This window comes from Camelus ferus, chromosome X, assembly GCF_009834535.1.
Source record: "Camelus ferus isolate YT-003-E chromosome X, BCGSAC_Cfer_1.0, whole genome shotgun sequence".
NCBI classification, from domain to species: Eukaryota; Metazoa; Chordata; class Mammalia; order Artiodactyla; family Camelidae; genus Camelus; species Camelus ferus.
Genome location: NC_045732.1, coordinates 10,354,166 through 10,373,141, shown reverse-complemented (window position 1 = coordinate 10,373,141; position 18,976 = coordinate 10,354,166). Strand labels below are relative to the sequence as shown.

Sequence of the window (18,976 nt, the reverse complement as noted above, 5' to 3'; positions counted from 1 at the left end):
ATGTAACAGAGATAAGAGAAAGAAAAGGTAGGGAAAACTAGCAACTTCTAAGGCTGGAAAGCAACAAAGAAATGGATGGTCAGAACTGCCCTTAACTCTCTTATCCACGATTCTGGCTGTATTTGGATCCCTGTTCTTCAGTGAGGCTGCTCTGGGCGATGCCAGCTGAATACCTACCTCTTCAGCATGGTGGCCTCTCGATGGAGACGCTACAGGTTCCTTATTTTCATGTTTCCTCATTGCTTGACATAAATGGAGTGACTTTCTGGCTTTAAAACTGGGAAAGCCTAATTAACATGCTTGTTCACCGTTAATCATCAGGGAAATGCAAATCAAAACCACAATGAGATATCGCCTCACACTTGTCAGAATGGCCATCATCAAAAGGTCTACAAATGTAAGCGTTGGTGAGGATGTGGAAAAACGAGAACCCTCGTACACTGTTGGTGGGAATGCAAATTGGTGCAAACACTATGAAAACCAGTATGAACACTTCTCAAAAAATTAAAAATAGAACTACCACATGACCCAGCAATTCCACTCCTGGGTATCCATATCCAAAACAAAAACAGTAATTCAAAAAGATGCACGCATCCCAGTGTTCACAGCAGCATTACGTACAGTTGCCAAGACGTGGAAAAAACCTAAGTGTCCATCAGCAGATGAACAGATAAAGAAGATGTGTGCATATATACAATGGAATACTATTCAGCCATAAAAAAGAATAAAATTTTGCCATTTTCTGCACCATGGATGGACTTGGAGGGCATTAGGCTAAGGGAAGTAAGCCAGACAGAGAAAGATAAATGCTGTATGGTATTACCTATATGTGGAATCCAAAAAATACAGCAACATGGTAAGTGTAACAAAATAGAAGCAGACTCACAGATCTATAGAGAACAAACTAGTGGTGACCCGTGGGGAGAGGGAAGGGGTAGGGGCAACATAGGGAGGAGGGGAGTTAAGAGGTACAAACTATCAGGTACAAAATAAGCTAGAAGGATATAGTGCACATCATAGGGAATCCAGTCAATATTGTTTAATAACTATAAATGGGATATAACCTTTAAAACTGAATCACTACATTGTACACCTGTAATGTATATAATATTGTACAGCAACTATACTTCAATAAAAAAAAGAAACAAAAAAAAAAGAAGGAAAAATAGGGAAAGATTTGCTTAGAAGGGTAGATCAGAAGGCTGAAAAAGTTTGCTTCACCTGAGTCCAGTCTACACTGCTCTATTTCACATTTGTGTTTCGTCATGAATTCTTCACACATTAAGGATGTATATTCAAGTAAATCCCCAAATGCATTCAAGTGAGACATAAATCAGTTTTTCATTATCTTACTTTTACGATAATCCATGCCATTAGAGTATCCTTTCCCAATAGTGCAGAAATAAAAGTTAAGAAGATTCAAATTGAACTTGGAAAGCTTTCCCTTTAGAAAGTAGAAAGACAAGTTAGTATTAATAGCATTTAAACTCCTGGGTTAAAATATTAATACTTCCCAGTTAAAATGAAATTTAATAATGTATAGAAAAGTAATGCATACATTAGCGTTTCAAAAGTACAAACGATAAAAGATAATGAGGCTCTAGTCTTTGTAACACTGACTAAAAAATCAGAATCTCCTAAAACAGGTTTTATAAGCCTTGATTCTGTCATCATTAGTGTGCGGTTTCTAGGCTGATCTTATTGAAAACCTCAGGGGAACATATTTTAAAACTTTCTAGCCTAATCTGCTTTGTCCCACTTATGAAAAGTGACTTCTTCACGTAGTTGAAGCTAAGGTTTGAATTGAGTATCACTGTTAAAAAATAAAACTAGAACGAGGCAGTTTATTTTTTCATGTTATATTCTATACACATCACACACACACCCTTTTTCTCACATCTTTAAAAATCTTCAGAGCCCGGAAGTCAAGGGGTAGAGCTAGCTATTTCACTGGCCTGACATCTCAGCCATGACAGGCAATAATACAATCAGAGTGCTTACTTAATTTGCATAGTGCTCAGGGCTCTAAAGACTAAGTGTGTATACTTACTTTTATGGTATCTAAAAAAGAAAGGTCTTGCAAGGAATATGCTTGCAAATTATTTAAAGGTATTGATATGATTCTCCTTAAAAGATAACTTTTAATGTTGCCAACTGGGTATCAGTTGAAATTACAATCGGAAATATTCACACAATTCTTTTCTACTGGGTGAACTGTCAGTGTCCTGTTTGAGACAGAATGTTCCAAACCCTCCCTTTTGTATTCATTGTGGTAGGCTGCGTTCTGAGGTGACCCCCAGTGAGCCCTGCTTCCTTCCCTTGTGCAATGCGTTGCGTAATTCCTCCTGGTAAATGTGGGTGGGAAGGAGTCCTGTACTTCTGAGCAATGGAACACTGTCACGTGTCAGGATAACACTGCTAAAATTAAGTCACAAATGACTGTGACTACTATTTTGATGGCCCTCTGTTTCTGGTTCTTTTCATTTGTTATTTTTTTAAACTGAAGTACATTTTATTTACAAAGTGGTGTTCACTTCAGGTGTACAGCAAACTGTTTCAATGAAGCAATTTGTGAGCTGCCCTATAGAGGCCCCGTATGTCAGGAACTTCTGTCCAATAGCATATGAAGAGCTGAGTCCAGACATCCTTCCAATAACCACGAGGGTGAGCTTGGAAGAAACTGAGTGTAAGCCTCAGAGGTCTCAGGCCCCAGGTGATCAGAACGTCATGAGAAATCCTAAGCCAGAGGACCCAGTCAAGCCACCAAATCCCTGATGCACAGAAAGGGTGGGCAATAAAATTTTATCCATTACATTTTGGGATAACTTGTTACACAGCTACAGATCACTAATGCATTCACCACACACCATCTCTGAAAGTGATACTTCAGACTGACTAGATCAATTATAAGTAAGTAAATAGAAAGTGCTGGGTCCTATCTCTTGATATGTGAGGAAAGAACTAGGTATTTACGAAATATTGGTTGGAATTACCTGAATTAAAGATTAAGCACAGGCCAGTTCCTGAGAATACTGATATGAATACCCGTGTTGTTGAAATGCCTCCAAAGGTGATTTCTGGCAGAACTGGTTTCAAGTCCAACCAAAACAGACCACTGATTGGCGGCAGGAGCTTGAGCAGGTAACCTGCTCTTTTTGAGTCTGCTGTCTCATTAGCTAAATGGAAATGCGTGTAGCATTTTTGTGAGACTAAAATGATATGCGTGGAGCTTCTGACACTCAGAGGGTTCTTAGTCCACCACAAATATTATTTTTATGTTCCCAGTCACCAAAGAGCTCTTAGTTTAATAAGGAAGACAGAAATGATTATGGGAAAGCATGCTATGTGTTTTAATGGAGATGGATTCAGTGTACCACGGGAATACAGGCTAAGGGGCAATCACTCCTTCCTCCAAATACTGAGAACATCTTTGGTTGGTTGCCTCTGAGGAAAATGAAAAATCTGTAGGACTAATTTGCCCTATTTAGTAAGACTTCATTAGCTAGCTCTGAAGGTGAGACAGACTTATCAATCACTTAAGAGTTTTCCTAAGTTACAAGGAAGAGAACACAGTGCTTGATCTATAATTCAACTACCAGCAGTGCAAAGATGTTGTGTGAAATACACACACACACATACACATACACGCATACTGTTCCTAATGAATGGCTGTCCCTATTTCACTATCCAGTGCACTGTCTCTGATAATAATGCCAGATCTGCATAATATAAAAAGCCTCATTAAGTGTTTCTTCAGCCCCATGTTGAGGAAATGGGAATTTACATAAGGCACACACACCTCATAAAACTGTCTCACTGCAAACTACTTTGTTTTAATACTCAATTAGCATTCACTGAGCGCATTTCTCCAACTTCACTGGGCAGCGTGAGTTCCTTATCTTCCAGCTCCTTCCAAAATATAGTTAGGTCTACCTTCCCAGCTGAACCAGTTATGAGTATATGCTGGGACACTTCCCCTCTGTTTTGCCTGGCTGCTGCACTGCCCTTACTTAAGTCAACACCACGCTGCTTCAAGGACTGAGGAGAACCCACTGCAGCTCATCAACAGCTCGTGGAGAGCCAGCAGCTTCGGTGCGAGAGAACAGCTAAGTCTCAGGCTCCTTCTGGAGTCTTCTGATGGAAAAGGGAGGTGGCAACCACCTCCTCAGGTGTGAAGCAGAAGCACAAGGTCCCCCAGGCCCCCAGCCTGTTTCCTCAACCCCAGCCGTCTGACCGCACCACAGCTGCCCCAAAGCGATACGGGCACGCTCTATGGTCCCTCTGTCTGTCACACGAATGGAAGACTCTACGCAAACATAAGCTACTATGATTGCTGTCACTGTCACTGTTGTCCACCACGGTCTGTTCACCTCTGCCAGAATGCAGGGATCTGTGAGGAAGAGTTAGTCGTCACCAGGTTCTCCTCTGTGTTGAGAGGGGCCATTGAAAGAGGACAATTATTCCTTCTTTTTGCGTAGAACTCACATTTCTGCTGGTTCAGCAAAGGGAATGAACACATTTGTATCATTTTTTTTTTTTTTTTTTTAGATTCCACGTATGAGTGGTATCATATGTTATTTCTCTGGCTGACTGACTTCACTTCGTACAATAACCTCCAGGTCCATCCATGTTGCTGCAAGTGGCATTATTCCACTCTTTTTCCAAATCAGAGTTTCCTCCGGATACATACCCAGGAGTGGCATTGCTGGATCACATGGTAAGTCTGTTTTTAAGGGACTTCCATACTGTTCTCCATGGTGGCTGCACCAATTTACATTGAAACCAACAGTGTAGGAGGGTTCCCTTTTCTCCACACAAAGAAACAAACTTATGGTTACCAAAGGGGAAAGTAGGGGGCAGGGAGAGGCATAAATTAGGAGCTCGGGATTAACAGATACAAACTACTACAAACAAAATAGGTAAACAACAAAGACCTATGCAGAGCACAGGGAACTATATTCAGTATCTTGTAATAATAACCTATAATGGAAAAGAATCTGAAAAAGAACACACACATATATACATATAACTGAATCACTTTGCGGTACACCTGAAACTAACACAACACTTTAAATCAACTCTACTTAAAAAATTCCAAAAAGACAATGAACACAACCTGAATAAACTATCCTACAGAGACTTTCCTACAAAGAGCTTTGGAATTTTTATGATTTTTAAAATCATGAAGAACATTTTCTATTAACAATCAAACAGTGACTGTCAAAAGTACACATGTCCCAACACAAACATTCACCCTCAGGAAGACGGTATTCCTGGCACCATTACCATGGACTTCTCTTGAGTGAGTGCTTTATGGAATATGAATGACTCTGAATGTGTTGAAATGAGAAACGTTTTGATAAGTCAACACCAAAGCTATTTTGCTTTTTGTCACATCTATCTCTGTTTCATAGTTGGTAGCCACTTTTCAAAAGTTATCATGTTAGACTACAGGGCTATGGTATAGCTGATTGTCTCTGAAAAAGTTTTAAAGCCTTTCTAACATCTGTTAAACCCGAAGCCAGTATTTATTTAATCAAAGAATAAGCCCTGAATGATCTTTTCCTTTAGGTTAAATATTTACAGTCATGGTTTACTATTTCTTCCCTAAAAATTGTCTTTATTCACAGTAAAAGATGGAGAAGCACACAAAATGAAAAATAAATATGTATGTATTCTATGATGGTGAAACGTCACAAAAAACGTTAGCAAAGTGTAACTGTTTCCTCTTTTCAGCTAGGTAAACGTAAGATAAAGACTAAACATGTAAATACAGCTTTTCCCTTGAAAACCTTAAGATACTTTTCTTGTGCTGTGACACACAAAATAATTTTCCTACAAGTGACTTAATGCTCACCTCTTCTGCAGTTCTGCATGATAATTTCTTACAACAAAATAGAAGGCTGCTCTGCATTTCTTTACTTTCACCTCATTATATTTACTTTCAATTTATCCAGTCAAGACATTTTCTAAGCCTTCTGGAGATTATCTAACAGGCCACCATCCAGAAAGCAAGTTACAGGGAGACAAAAGCCCTGACATTTTAGCTGACTACAAATCTGTTCTACGCTAACAGTGTGATAAAATCTAAATGACTTTAAAGAGCAGCACATTCAAAGCATAATTTAATTTCATACAGTGTCAGGCATGCTACCCAGGTTAGACGGCATCTAAATATTACCCAAACCACTGCCTCAGTTCACAACAGACAATGGCAAACACACAGCGCAGTCTCCCCCACGATCCTGGCAGACATTAATAATCACGATCCTGGCAGACACTAATAATCAACGGCAGCACTCATTTCGCGAGAGCCTGAACCTACCAGTGCAGGTAGTCATGGTAATTAACCAGCACTGGTCTGCCCTGTCATACAGACTGGACGGCCTGTGCGGAGCGGAGCAAGTCAACAGGGAAATCAGGTTTTTGAAAATGAAGACGGGAATTGGAAATGTTTAGCCAAGAGCGACAAGACCCAACAGAGCCTGTGTTCTCTTTGAACATTTGAAGAAGAAGGAAGCAGGAAGCACAAAGAGGAAGCAGATGCCCTGTGTGTTACAGCTCTTCAAATGGAAACAAAGAACAGGTCGAGAATGTCATGGAGGATTCTAGCCCATAATAAGCAAGGAAATGCTAATTCATAAAACTAGTCGAAGCAGCACTCTTACAACGCATATGTACCGGACTCCTGGAACGATTCCAAAGAAGCTGAGGTATCAGGGCTCAAGAAGAATTTGGTTAAAAGTGAACCAGACAGTCACTCAATGAACAACCAAAGGCTGGATTATGACCTTGAAAGACTCTTACGTTGTCATGAAAATGACTGTTTTGTCAACATCTAGACCAGAGATTATGGCTCAGTAAATTCAAATATTTAAGCACAGTTTGATTTGCAGGTGTGATTTCTGTATTCAGAGAAGACTGTGGACATCTCTTCTGTTGGAAGCTCTTTGGGTAAAACCTTGAACTAGATCCTTAGACCCCACACAGTCTATGAATTTATCTGTATCACTTGTGGGTACCACCAAAAATTGGAAACATTAGTTGGAGAAAAAAGTATTTATCATCACGAAAGCTAATGCGTTCTCTTAATAAATTAATAGGTGGAGACTGTCATTTTAGATTTATTTTTATCTCCATCTTGACATTTAAGAAACGGTGATAATTTATGTCAGCAAGTGCTTAAGAAATGCTGTGGACATCTCAAAAGTGCCCAGATGCCAGTTTGAAAGGATTCACTTTTAAAAAAGCAGTATTTGTGTTATCCATGAGTCCATATTGATGGTGAATAAAACCACAGAGGAGAATGGAGATCCCTTCTTTAGCCACTAATAAATGTTGAAGAAATGGACTTAGAACTGTCACCACTGTGCAGTCACCACATCAGCATCCGTGGCAACTAGATGTCGAAGTGACACTGATGAACAAGATGATACACATTCCATCTCAAAATAACTCACCGAGTTCCTATCAATACCACAAATTTCTTACCAACTGCCAAGGCAGAATTAGCAACTTCGTGGGAGAAGACTGGGGAGACGTCACCTTAACAACTGATGGAGTGTAACTGCACCAGTGAGACGAAGGGTCATCATGTGCGTCTCCCGACACACCGCCCTGGAGGGAACCCACTTAACATGGCGGTCTTGCCCAGAATGAATGAACCGAATCCAATCGTGAGGCATCACCAGACAAACTCATGTTGAAACATATTCGACAGAAGAACTGGCCCTGCAATCTTCAGAAATATCAAGGTCATAAGACAAGAGACTGAGGGGCTGCTCCGGAGAGAAGGAAATCAAATCACATGACAATGGGATGCAGCTCACGACTGTGGACTGGAGCCTGGAACAGGAAACACAGCGACACAGGGAATTAGAGAGACAGTGGGCAAAGTGTGAATGTGGCTGTGAATCAGACACAGCAGGACCGCACCAGTTCAACGCCCTGAATTCACACTTGTCCTGGGTTCGCGCAGTCGCTACCCTTCGGAAATACGCACGCAACTCTTCAGTGCTACGTGGATGTGATGCTTGCCACGTAGTTCCAGACAGTTCAGAAAATGAAGCACGTATTTTATATCCAGGTGTGTGTGTGTGTGTGTCTTATGTGTGTGTGCACATGAAAAGATAGGAGAGAGGACATTAGACAGACAGGTGATACAAGCAGACAGATGACAGACAGACTAATAGACAGTTGACAGATTAGCAGCTAGAGCAGAGCAAAGTAAATGTGGCAAACTTTTAACAGGACCTGAATCTGGGTAAATGTTCACTCTCAGTTTCTTCTATAATTAGACATTCTCTGTATACTTGAAAATAAATCAAAATAAACAGTGACTAACATAATAGAGGAATAGGAATAAAAACTAAGATAGATGAAAACAAAATACAAATAAAAACTAAATATAAATATAAACTAAATACATAACCCAGACATCTCTGGGCAACGGGTCAGCTGCTCTCGAGGTCATTCTGACTGAAGCTCGTGCTGCGCTCACTCTAGCGGTAGCTGCTGCTTTCCGATAACCTTGCACGGTCCTATTCGGCTATCCGCTGTATGAAAGTCAGGTTCTAGGAAGCAGGAAGGAAGTACAAGAACTTAGGAGTAAACATTTAAGAGGAACAGACCAGAATACCTTGGAACATGAAATGTAGTGAAACGTGCCTTATCCAGAAACACGCCTAGTAATATTTAGGTTTCCCGAGCTGCCTGGGATTATGCCATCGTGCCTGCGTTACGTCTCGGATGCCTGAACTTCTCAACGGCAATGGCAAAAGCTCTGCAAAGCCCAAGGTCAAATGTAAAAGCTGGAAACGATCATGCTCTTCTGCATTCGTACTTTAATAATACGCATTTTATAATGTGCTTATTTATCTACGGTGAGCCGCGATCCAACGTGGTATCTGCTTCCTTCTGTGGCTACTCCGAATGTTATATAAAATGTTCACAGAAGCAGCATTAGCAAATGAAACGGGAAGAAAATAGTCAACGCACACTTTGCTTCCAGAGACAGAATCCAAGCATAATTATGTGGGTACGACTTGCTCATATCGTTCACGGAGTTCAGTGATTTTCAGAAATGTATGCACATGACGTATGTGTTTGAGGAATTTAGGACAGAAATCTCTGGTGCCAATGAATCTTTCTGCTTCTGGGAAAACTGGATTTTCTAATCCCTTCGTCTGAGGGGAAGGCACAGACACAGCAGAAGGACCAGAGGCAGAAAACAGGACTGAGTAAAACCAGTGACCTCCGAGCTTCGTATCTCTGTCCTGGATGGGTCTTAAGAATATTTTGAGTAGTTCTACCCACTCGAAGAAAAGCCAAGATGGCGATGAACGACCGTGATACTGAAACCTGGGTTCTTCCCTCTCTGTTCTAGAAGGAGCGTGGGGTCTTTCTGACCCTGAACCCTGCATCCTAGAAGGCGTGTGGCCAAGGGGTCCCAGCGGAAGCGCCATGGCCCCGCGCATCGCAGGCTCTTGCAATCCCAGCGCCGTTGAGTCCCCCTGGAGACTGGGAAGGCCATCACGGAGGGTCTTCGTGACGGCAGCTCCCACGAAACGGGAGAGGGTGGGAGGGGGCGGAAGAGCCGCCTCCAGGGAGAGACGGAGGGACACCCCGGGGTTCAGAATTCCTCAGGTGGGGGGAACGGTTCCTCCTGCAACCAGCAAGTTACTGGTGGTCTGCGGAACCCAAGTGACACGGGGCTGGAAGGAAAGCCTTGCTCCCGGAGAACAGAACAGGTGTGTTACTCACGAAAGCGTGTGGTATTGACATGAAGACGGCAGCTCCAACAGGAAGTCAGTCTCCACCATCACCGGCTGCGTCTCTTCTCTGAGGCTGCAAGCTGCCCACGTAACAACCTGACTTCCAAAGCAAGACATCCTCCCACCTAGCCTTACTCCCCAGATCCCTGCCCCAAACCCCTGCTCCTTTCTGTGAGCTGGGGACCAATTTTGTAAAGTAACAGGTCATGGAATAAGTTTCTTTTTTCAAACTTGTGAACCTAATTTGCCCACAGAGGCCTTACCTCACTCACGCTGTGTGCTCTCCCACTAAATTCGTTATCTTCCAAATCTATGCCATTTAAAGTGAACATCACAGGACACAGCAATCCCATCCCTGGGGCATCCATCCAGAGAATACTCTAATTCGAAAAGACAGACACACCCCAATGTGCATAGCAGCACTATTTACAACAGCCAAGACATGGAAACAGCCTAAATGTCCATCGACAGATGACTGGATAAAGAAGAGGCGGTGTATGTATACAATGGAATACTATTCAGTTATAAAAAAAAAGAATGAAATCTGCCATCTGCAGCAACATGGATGGACCTGAAGGGCATTACGCTAAGTGAAATAAGTCAGGCAGAGAAAGACAAAGATGACGTGGTATCACTTACATACGGAATCTAAAAAATACAACAAACTAGTCAATATGACAAAAAAGCAGACTCACAGATACAGAGAACAGACTAGTGGTTCCCAGTGGGGGGTGGTGCAGAGGCAGTATGTGGGTGCGCGAGGACGACGCACAAAGGACTGAGTGGCGGAGAGGCTCAAGGAGGGACCGGCAACACAGGGAACAGAGCCAATGTTGTAGAATCACTGTAAGTGGAGAGAAACTTCCAATAATTGTATAAAATTTTTTAAAATGAACACAAGAAGAACCGTAACTTAGAAGCTAAATTCACAGCTGAGGTGGACTGAACAGTAACTGTGTTTCCCATGAAGACCTGCAGTGACACTGCTCAGCTGTTTTCTATAACATCACTGAAAACTTGAGACACTACCCCGGAGGTCCTCTGAGCTTCCTAAACCACCACGAACTTCTCCCTCTAGAACACGGACAGCGCTAAGACGGAGAAATGGAGAAGCGCACATTTAATTCTTTGTTTAATTGTACACATTTTGGTAGAAGATCTGAGTGGGTTTTATTCTTCAGACAAATCATTGTACAACGCCAGAAACGTGACTCCCTAGATGAGCAGTGTACATCCCCTGGTGGATAAAGAACTACAAACCTCACGTGGAGGTGTTGTATTCCTAAGCCTGCAAGTTTCAGCGGTGGTTCTGTTTCCTCACACGCCTCAGGAGGAAGCACCCCTAGGAGATGATGGGGAGTGGGGACAGCGAAGTGATTTTCCATGCGTCCCCTAATGCAACGGTAATCACGAGAAACACTCAAAGCGCAGCACCGCCCAAGGCCTGCCGACAACACGGCGCACTTGGTATCACCTTACATAAGCGATGGGAGAAATAAGATTTGTGTTCCTGTTTTTGGAGTCAGAAGCCATAAATCTGAAGCAGGTTAAAAGTGGAGACTTCACGAGAGGCTGGTGTTGCCCTGGTCTGTTTGCTCCATCAGACATCTGTGTGCAGTCGCTCGCCAAGATAGTCGAGGGGTGTTACAAGTCACACGATACCGGTTTGCTCCAGGATGACTCAGTGAAACGACACTGCTCCTCCTGCCCGCTCCGGCCCCATGGTAAACAGTCTGCAGGCTTGTCAGCGTGAGTTCAACCACGTATGTAATTCTCCTTTCCATTTCAGCAAGATCTCTGTTTTCTATCACTCACAACTTTGGTTAAAAAAAGTCTTTGGGCGAAAAAAACCCCCCACTGATTGCCAATATTTATGTTATTAATGTAAATTATATCAATTTACCAGTTTGGGGATTATAAGAACATCTAGAAAACACTTTAGTATTTAAAAACTGAAACTTCCCTTCAGCACCAATTCAAAAAGACAGGGGAGTAAAAAGAGATTTCATAGGAGATTTGGGAGGTGACATCTACGTAAGAAAATCTTAATCAAAGAGACTGGAAAAGAACAATAAACAGAAAACAAAATTTTGATTTGCCGAATCAACACTTTGAAAGTGTTTCAAGAGACACACTCAGGGCTTCTATAAAACTCTGGTGACATTTTGTCCCAGATAAATCCCTTATCTTTTTGGCTTCAGATAAAGCTATAAAAATCTAAGTATTCCCACTAAGCACAATTTCTTGATTCAATCTCTACAGCAGTCAGTGTACATGAAAATATCTGTCAGTTGCTTAATTACTTTCTGGATGATCAATGTCCAAAAGCATCTCATTCAGATTTGCACTCTTATTTCAGTCCATATGAACGGACCCTACTTTAATTTTCTGGAAACAGTCTCTCGTGCACGTTTTCTTCTTGGTACTTGTTTATTTTCTGCAGATCCTCACCACTAAAATCAGCCTCTGCCTGAAGCTTACTGCCCCAGGAACGGACAAGCACAAAAGAAAGATCAGAGGTGCCTTCACGGCATTGAGGAGCAAAGTAGAACTCTCAGTTCACAGCAGAAATACAGATCTTGAAAGCAAAGCATTTCTTCCAAGAGACTGGTGCTTGACAAAGTATCTTTTTTTAATTCCAAATTTTGCATTGGAATATCAAGTGGTGAATCCTGGAGAACTCACAACACTAAGGTTATGCCATTAACCCTGGAGTGAGGGAAACGGACAGGGAGCGAAGCACCTCCCCGGGCGGGGGGAGAGGAGAGCCCGACAGAACAGAGCAGAGGAAGGGACGTCCTGTCCTGCACCACATCCCCGATAGCCCTGCTGTGGCCGTGGGGAGGTGTGCCAGCCTCAGGAAGCCCATGACCGTCCACGTGCATTCAGGCACCTTCCTCCCCTGAAGCTCTCACTAAAGAAGCAGTCTCGTCCCACCAAAGGAGAGATGCAGACAGTTTTCTGATTCTCTGTGGACCCTGGCGACATGGGGAGTCTTCAGAAGAAGAGAGGTACATGGGGGCTACTGGGGCCAAGATGAACTCACAATTCAGCAGAAATCAACAGCTAACTTCCTGGACAGAGATCTCCCTGAAGGAAAAGAGACAAGACAGAAAACACACTGGCACATTCACCTCCAGGAAGCGACAGCCTTTGGACAGGCTGAGGGGACAGGAAGCGACACCCTTTGGACAGGCCGAGGGGACAGGAAGCCACAGCCTTTGGACAGGCCGAGGGGACAGGAAGCGACACCCTTTGGACAGGCCGAGGGGGCAGGAAGCCACAGCCTTTGGACAGGCCGAGGGGAGGTTTGAGAGCTCAGCTGTAGCGCGACACAGAGAAAAAAAAGGAACATGAGTGGGTGCTTGAATCTTTGATTCCACCTTTTAACTTGCTATAAATGATATAAAGAATAAACCGATTCACCTCCCCCAAACTAAGTATCAGAGCAAAGCTAGGATTCGACGTAATTACACAGCGAATAACACACAGCAAGTGTTCAGTAAGTTGTGGCTCATACTGTGATTGCTATCATTCTGGCTGTTACGAAAAACAAGCCTCTGATGTCGGTGATTCACTGTGATCACTGTGTCCGGATTTCACGAGATGAGCGTAAACTGTGCACAACATATTTCTCCATTAGCACAGAGCCATCCTTATGCTAAAATAAAACAAACACCAGAGCGTTCCAAACCACCTGCAGGACTAATGTTAACCTGAGATGGACCACTTTGTGAGGGCAGCTGTCAAGATCATGACAGTGCAAAGGAAACCCTTCCACGTTGCCTAGGACGCGTCAAATTAAGCAATGCCCCCCTCTCCCAATTAAACAATCACTTCAAGACAAAGTTGTGTAAGGGACTAGGATCTGGGATGAAAGCCAGTTAACGCCGTGGATCTCGTGACAGTGACCTTATCTAACTGTGTGTTGCAAATTGAAAAGGTGATGGTTCCAGGGAAAGTCAGTAGGACCCAGTGCAGAGATGGCCTAAACAAAAGGAATCAGACACCGTGGTCTAGACCGCTTGTTCCAAGTGTGGCCCCTGGACCGGCGCATCAACACGCCCCGGGAGACGGCGAGACATGCAGGACCCGAGGACCCAACCCAGTCCTGCTGGGTCAGCACCTGCCTCCTAACACAAGCCCTGCAGCCTATGGGCACGATGACCGTGGACAAGTGCTGGCCCAGATCATCCTCCACGTTAACATTCTACCGTTTCCACCACACAGAAGCGGGAGAAATCATTTTCAGTGCCTTTTAATAAAGCTTATTTTTATGTAATGAGTAGGTCAATTATATAATATACAGCGGCACAGATGGACACATTTTGAGAAACGAGTAAACAAACTCTTGCGAAAGCTTTTGTTAACATCGCGTAAAAGTGAAATTTATACTCCATAAATGTTCTTTTCTGTTCGAAATCATGACATTGCTTTCAGAAATCGGTAAAATTAAGGCCAGTGTTCTGAGAAAAAAATACCTGTGCTCTTTTTCTGTGGTGTCACCTTTTTACATATTTATGTGCCGTAGACGTCCCTTGGTCTCCAAGCCTAGAGGCTAATGAGTTATAACCACTCCTGAAAAGCTACTTTCAGTGTAGGCATTAACTTTCAGTGTAGGACGATTAACATAGTTTGCAGATAAATAATTCCAGCACTTAAGATACATGTTCCTTTTAACTTTATCTAATGAGAATCACGGATTCTGTTACAGTCACCCTGACCTGCCTACCGGTGATCAGTCTAACACATCACCTGCTAAGATGCTTGGAGAACCCACATCGATGACCATATTGCCTGAGAACCATCGTACACATGCTCCCTCACCCAGCAGGGAATCTGTCTTCTTTATTCCTCCAAGGCATTCATCACTGCCTGGCATCCAGTGGATGCTCAATTAATGTGATTAAATCACTGAGGAAGGGTTGCAGCCAACTGTATGTGTTTTTCTGTCTGTGTGATAGTTTGTGAATAGCCCGCAGTTGGTCACTTTGCATCACGTGCTTACAAAGATGAAGTTTTCCAAGCCAGTTCAGCTTGTCACCCTTTGCTATCATGTTTATGACTTTTATGCACTGGTCCTTGCGTTCAGTTCAATACAGTAATGAGTAGTGCACTACCTCTCAGGAATTCCAACGCCTGAGGTACCTGCTGGCTGAGGGGCTGGTGGTGGTTCTAACCTGTGGGGAGGAGCACTGATGACCTGCTGCCTACTGTGGACTGTCAGGGAGGCTGCCTGGAGCCCAAGATGTGGAGGTCCCTGCCCGTCCCCAGGCTGCACTGCTGGCTGCAGCCCACACACTTTGGAAGCAATTACCAACCAGTGGTTTCCTTATAACTTTAAGCTCACTGCAAAGTCAAGCTAGAACAAACCACCTTCCGCTCTGCATCCAGAGTAATACATTTCTGGGCAATTTGGCATTGTACGTGGTATTTTGAGCAGTAATAGTGTTTTCAAATGCACTTTCTTTTCCTAGAAGAAACACACAATTTCTGTTTTCTAAGAATTTTGTCATTGCTTCATAATCAACCAGTTTCTGCTTTGTTTTTTTCCATTCCATGTCTTTCAAAATTTAATTTTTTTATAGTTTTATCTTTCACCCTTGATAATTTGGAAGCTTGTAATATGGCAAAGACAAGAGCAATAAAACCAAGACAACAATTTTCTTATAATTTGGAATTCATTTGTGAGAGTTCAAATAAATTTCACCAAAAATATCCGTGTTTTCTGTAAAATAGCATTGTTTACAACTGTCAAGATACGGAAGCAAACTAAGCGTCCATCAAGAGATGAATGGATAAAAAAGATGTGAGATGCAGGCGCACACACACACACAGTGGAATATTACTCAGCCATACAAAAGAACGAAATCTAGCCATTTGCAGTAACATGGGTGGACTTGGAGGGCATTATGCCAAGTCAGACAGAGAAAGACAAATGGTGTGTGGTATCACTTATATGTGGAATCTCAAAAATACAACTAACAAATATAACAAAACAGAAACAGACTCACAGATACAGAGAACAAACTAGTGGTGACCAGCAGGGAGGGGGGAGGGGCAGTAACGGGGTAGGGGAGGGGGAGGTACAAAAATGTAAGAGAGACTCAGAGATGGACTGTAAAACACGGGGAACAGAGCCAGTGTTTTGTCATAACTGTGAATGGAAAGTAACCTTCAAAACTGTATAAAATGTTTCAAAAATTAAAAAAAAAAACCCTAAATGGCAGCACCATTTTACTTTTAAAGAAATGAACCAAACCACCAGACCCAATGCACATGGCCGCTTAGCACAACACAGGCCTGCCCTCCCCTCCAATTCCTGGACGCTCGGTGGAGACAAAATAAAGACTGTGTGTTCCTTGATTATCCCTGCTGAACGTGGTTCCCGAAAGTTAAAACTGCCATCAACATGTGAAGCTCTTTGTTGAAATTTTGGCAATAAAAATAACACCTATCCAATTATTTAATCCTATTATTTATAGGAGTATGTCCATAGGATGAAAAAAAAAATCAGCTGGTTCTAGTCCAATTCGTTGTTTCCCCAGTTAAACGAAGGGCAAAAAAAAAAAAAAAAAAAAAAAAAAAAAAAAAAAAATCCTAGGCAGTCCCTGCACTAACTGACAGGCATTTCTACAGAACCAGATAAATGAGTCAAACTTTGGACTAATGGGCTTTGGAGGAATGTCCAGAAATAACCGTGGCTTCCAGGGCCATCAAAACAGCGTGGCCTACGTGGTGCTTACTGGCACACCAATGCCAAGCACACATGGAGTTAATTAAGGAGGAAGTGATGTCTCTGGGGTCACCTACCCTTGGAAAACCCTTTGTTTACTGTGATGAATTAGCCAGTTAAGTTCCTAACCATTTTCCTTCTTCAAAACTAGTCAAGTCCACTTCAGACACATGGTGTCTGTCCATCAGCCCCCCAAAAATACATGCAGAGTACAAACTCTCAGGAGAAAACTGGAGTCTATCTCGCTGACGTGAACTTGTGAAGGCATTAGCAGATTGAGATGCCAATTCTGAGGATGCAGAAATCAATTTGGATCAACGTCTTAACTGCTCTGTATTCCTTTTTTCTTTCTGTGAATTAAGACATACAGGCTCACCCCACGGGCACTGTGCTAATAACCAGAAGACAGTGAAATGGCATCTAGAAAGTGCAGAAAAGGAAAAAGAAAACATAAACAACCAGCCACCTGTCAGTCTATCACGTTTCACACAGTGAAAATTCCTCAGCTTTCGCAGGAGACCTGCACATTAAGAAACGGTAAACGCAATTTCTCAGGCACAGTGGAAATGGTCCCAGGCGGAAAATGGAATTTCTACAGACTGAAGGGTGACAGGATGGTAAGTACGTGGGCAAACAGAAAAGACTTTCAGCTCCTTGTTTTAAAACTTCTTTAAAGATATCTAACACTTCAGAGGGAAATATAATAATACATTTTGGGTTTAACATATACGTTGAAGTGAAACATGCCCCCGAAACAGCACCAAAGACAGGGTGGGTAGGACCTTCTTGCATGGTACGGACAAGGCGTAAATTATGATTTGAAGGTATTAAAGATGAATTACAAACCATTACAAAATTTTTGGTAAACAATTAAAAAAGATGTATATCTCATAATCCAACGGCAGAGATAGATGGGATTCTATGTGATATTTATTTTGCACATACACACAAAAACTTTAACCTTTGTTTCTCTTAAACACTACTTATATAATTTTAATGCAAATAATAAGAAGCCTAGGATTAGCTGTCCAGGTATTTCTAAGATTTCTCCGGAGATGAAAGGCGCATGTTGACTTCACTAAAGAGTGTAAAATGGATGCTTTTCATATCTGCTAACTGGTTTCTTAAGCGTGCCAGATTTAACATGACGTGTCACGCACTAATTAGGTCACTGTGGAGCTGGGTCAGTGTTGCATGAGTCTCCCTGGTCCCCCTAACACACCCCCGACCCTCACCCCACCCGCCAGGGCATCATCACACGCAGTGTGGGCAGGCGGGTCCCGATTTCCACAGCAACCAGCAATCAGGTGCATCCCGCTCTCCTTCCCTCAGTGACTCACCGAGGTACCCCAGGCCCTGGAGACCAAGGGGGCCTTCTTGCCGGGGCATCGACAGGTTCAGAGATGACCCAGCAACGCAGCGCGTGGCCTTACGCTGCAAAGTCCTGGTGCTGATGTTAAGGGGTCTTGAGGGCAGGCGCATGAAGGGTGCCAGAATGATGGGGTGACAGCAGGAAAAGCCCGGAAAAGTGCAGAAAACCAGATCCCAGGCCCCAACTAACCCGTCCGTAAGCCCACGAAGACGTTCAGCTGACATGAGGCAATGGGCTTAAAGTCAGAGTCACGATACACAGTCTGCTTCCAGTTATAGTTATTTAAATCGCACAGAGTTCAAGGAACACGTAACTGAAGAGGAGTATGGGGCCAAGAGGACGTGGCGGACTTCCTGACCTTGGTACTCACTCAGTGACTGGATCTGGGGAGATGCTGATGGAGACCGCCCGGCCAGCAGTGTAGCTTCCTGTCCCGTCAGTATGCACGGCTTGACATCAATCAGCCTCACTGGGGTCTGTTCCTCGTGGTACGCATGCAGCATGATGATCCTCCCAGCGCCGCCTCCCCAGTTTCTGTCCCGAGCACCACGTTCCCAACGTGACTCGAGTCACACATTCCTCCTTATTCCGAAGGTGCTGTCCTGGATCTGCCTTTACACGCGTCAGAATATTGTCTCAACCCCGCTCGTGACACATCATGCATGGCCCTTGATGCAAATCATAACATTAGATTTGAAAAGAAAACATGGCCTTTGAAGAGTTCAAGGTTTTAAGTTCAGCCCTTGAGACAGCAACCAGCTAGTGTTACAAAATGTATACAAACGGAGGAAGAAAACGAGACAGATGGGGCTGTGTCAAGGACAGTCACGGTGCAGGGATGGCAGGGGACGTCAGAAGAAACCCCAGGAAAAACGGATGGACATCTCTCACTGGGTGTAACACCATTAGGTGTCGCCCCCACACTGCTGATGGACTAACATTTTGCGTGTGCGCTCGGGGCCGGGGCCTCACTCGCTCCTCAGAGCTAAGGCGGAAAACAGGTTTCCCTGTTTTAGGCACAGAAGGCACAACAGCATCATGTAAGGAGTGGGCCCTGTGTAAATCTCAGGACTACACATTTTGTCTTGCGTGATG

General features: G+C 43.3%; 1 long non-coding RNA gene across 7 annotated transcripts in view; it reads right to left on the bottom strand.

The window, feature by feature from the left end:
- The window catches only part of LOC106730316, a 482,615-nt gene that overhangs the window by 72,774 nt on the left and 390,865 nt on the right, over positions 1-18,976 (bottom strand). The gene's annotated exons all lie outside the window — the stretch shown is intronic.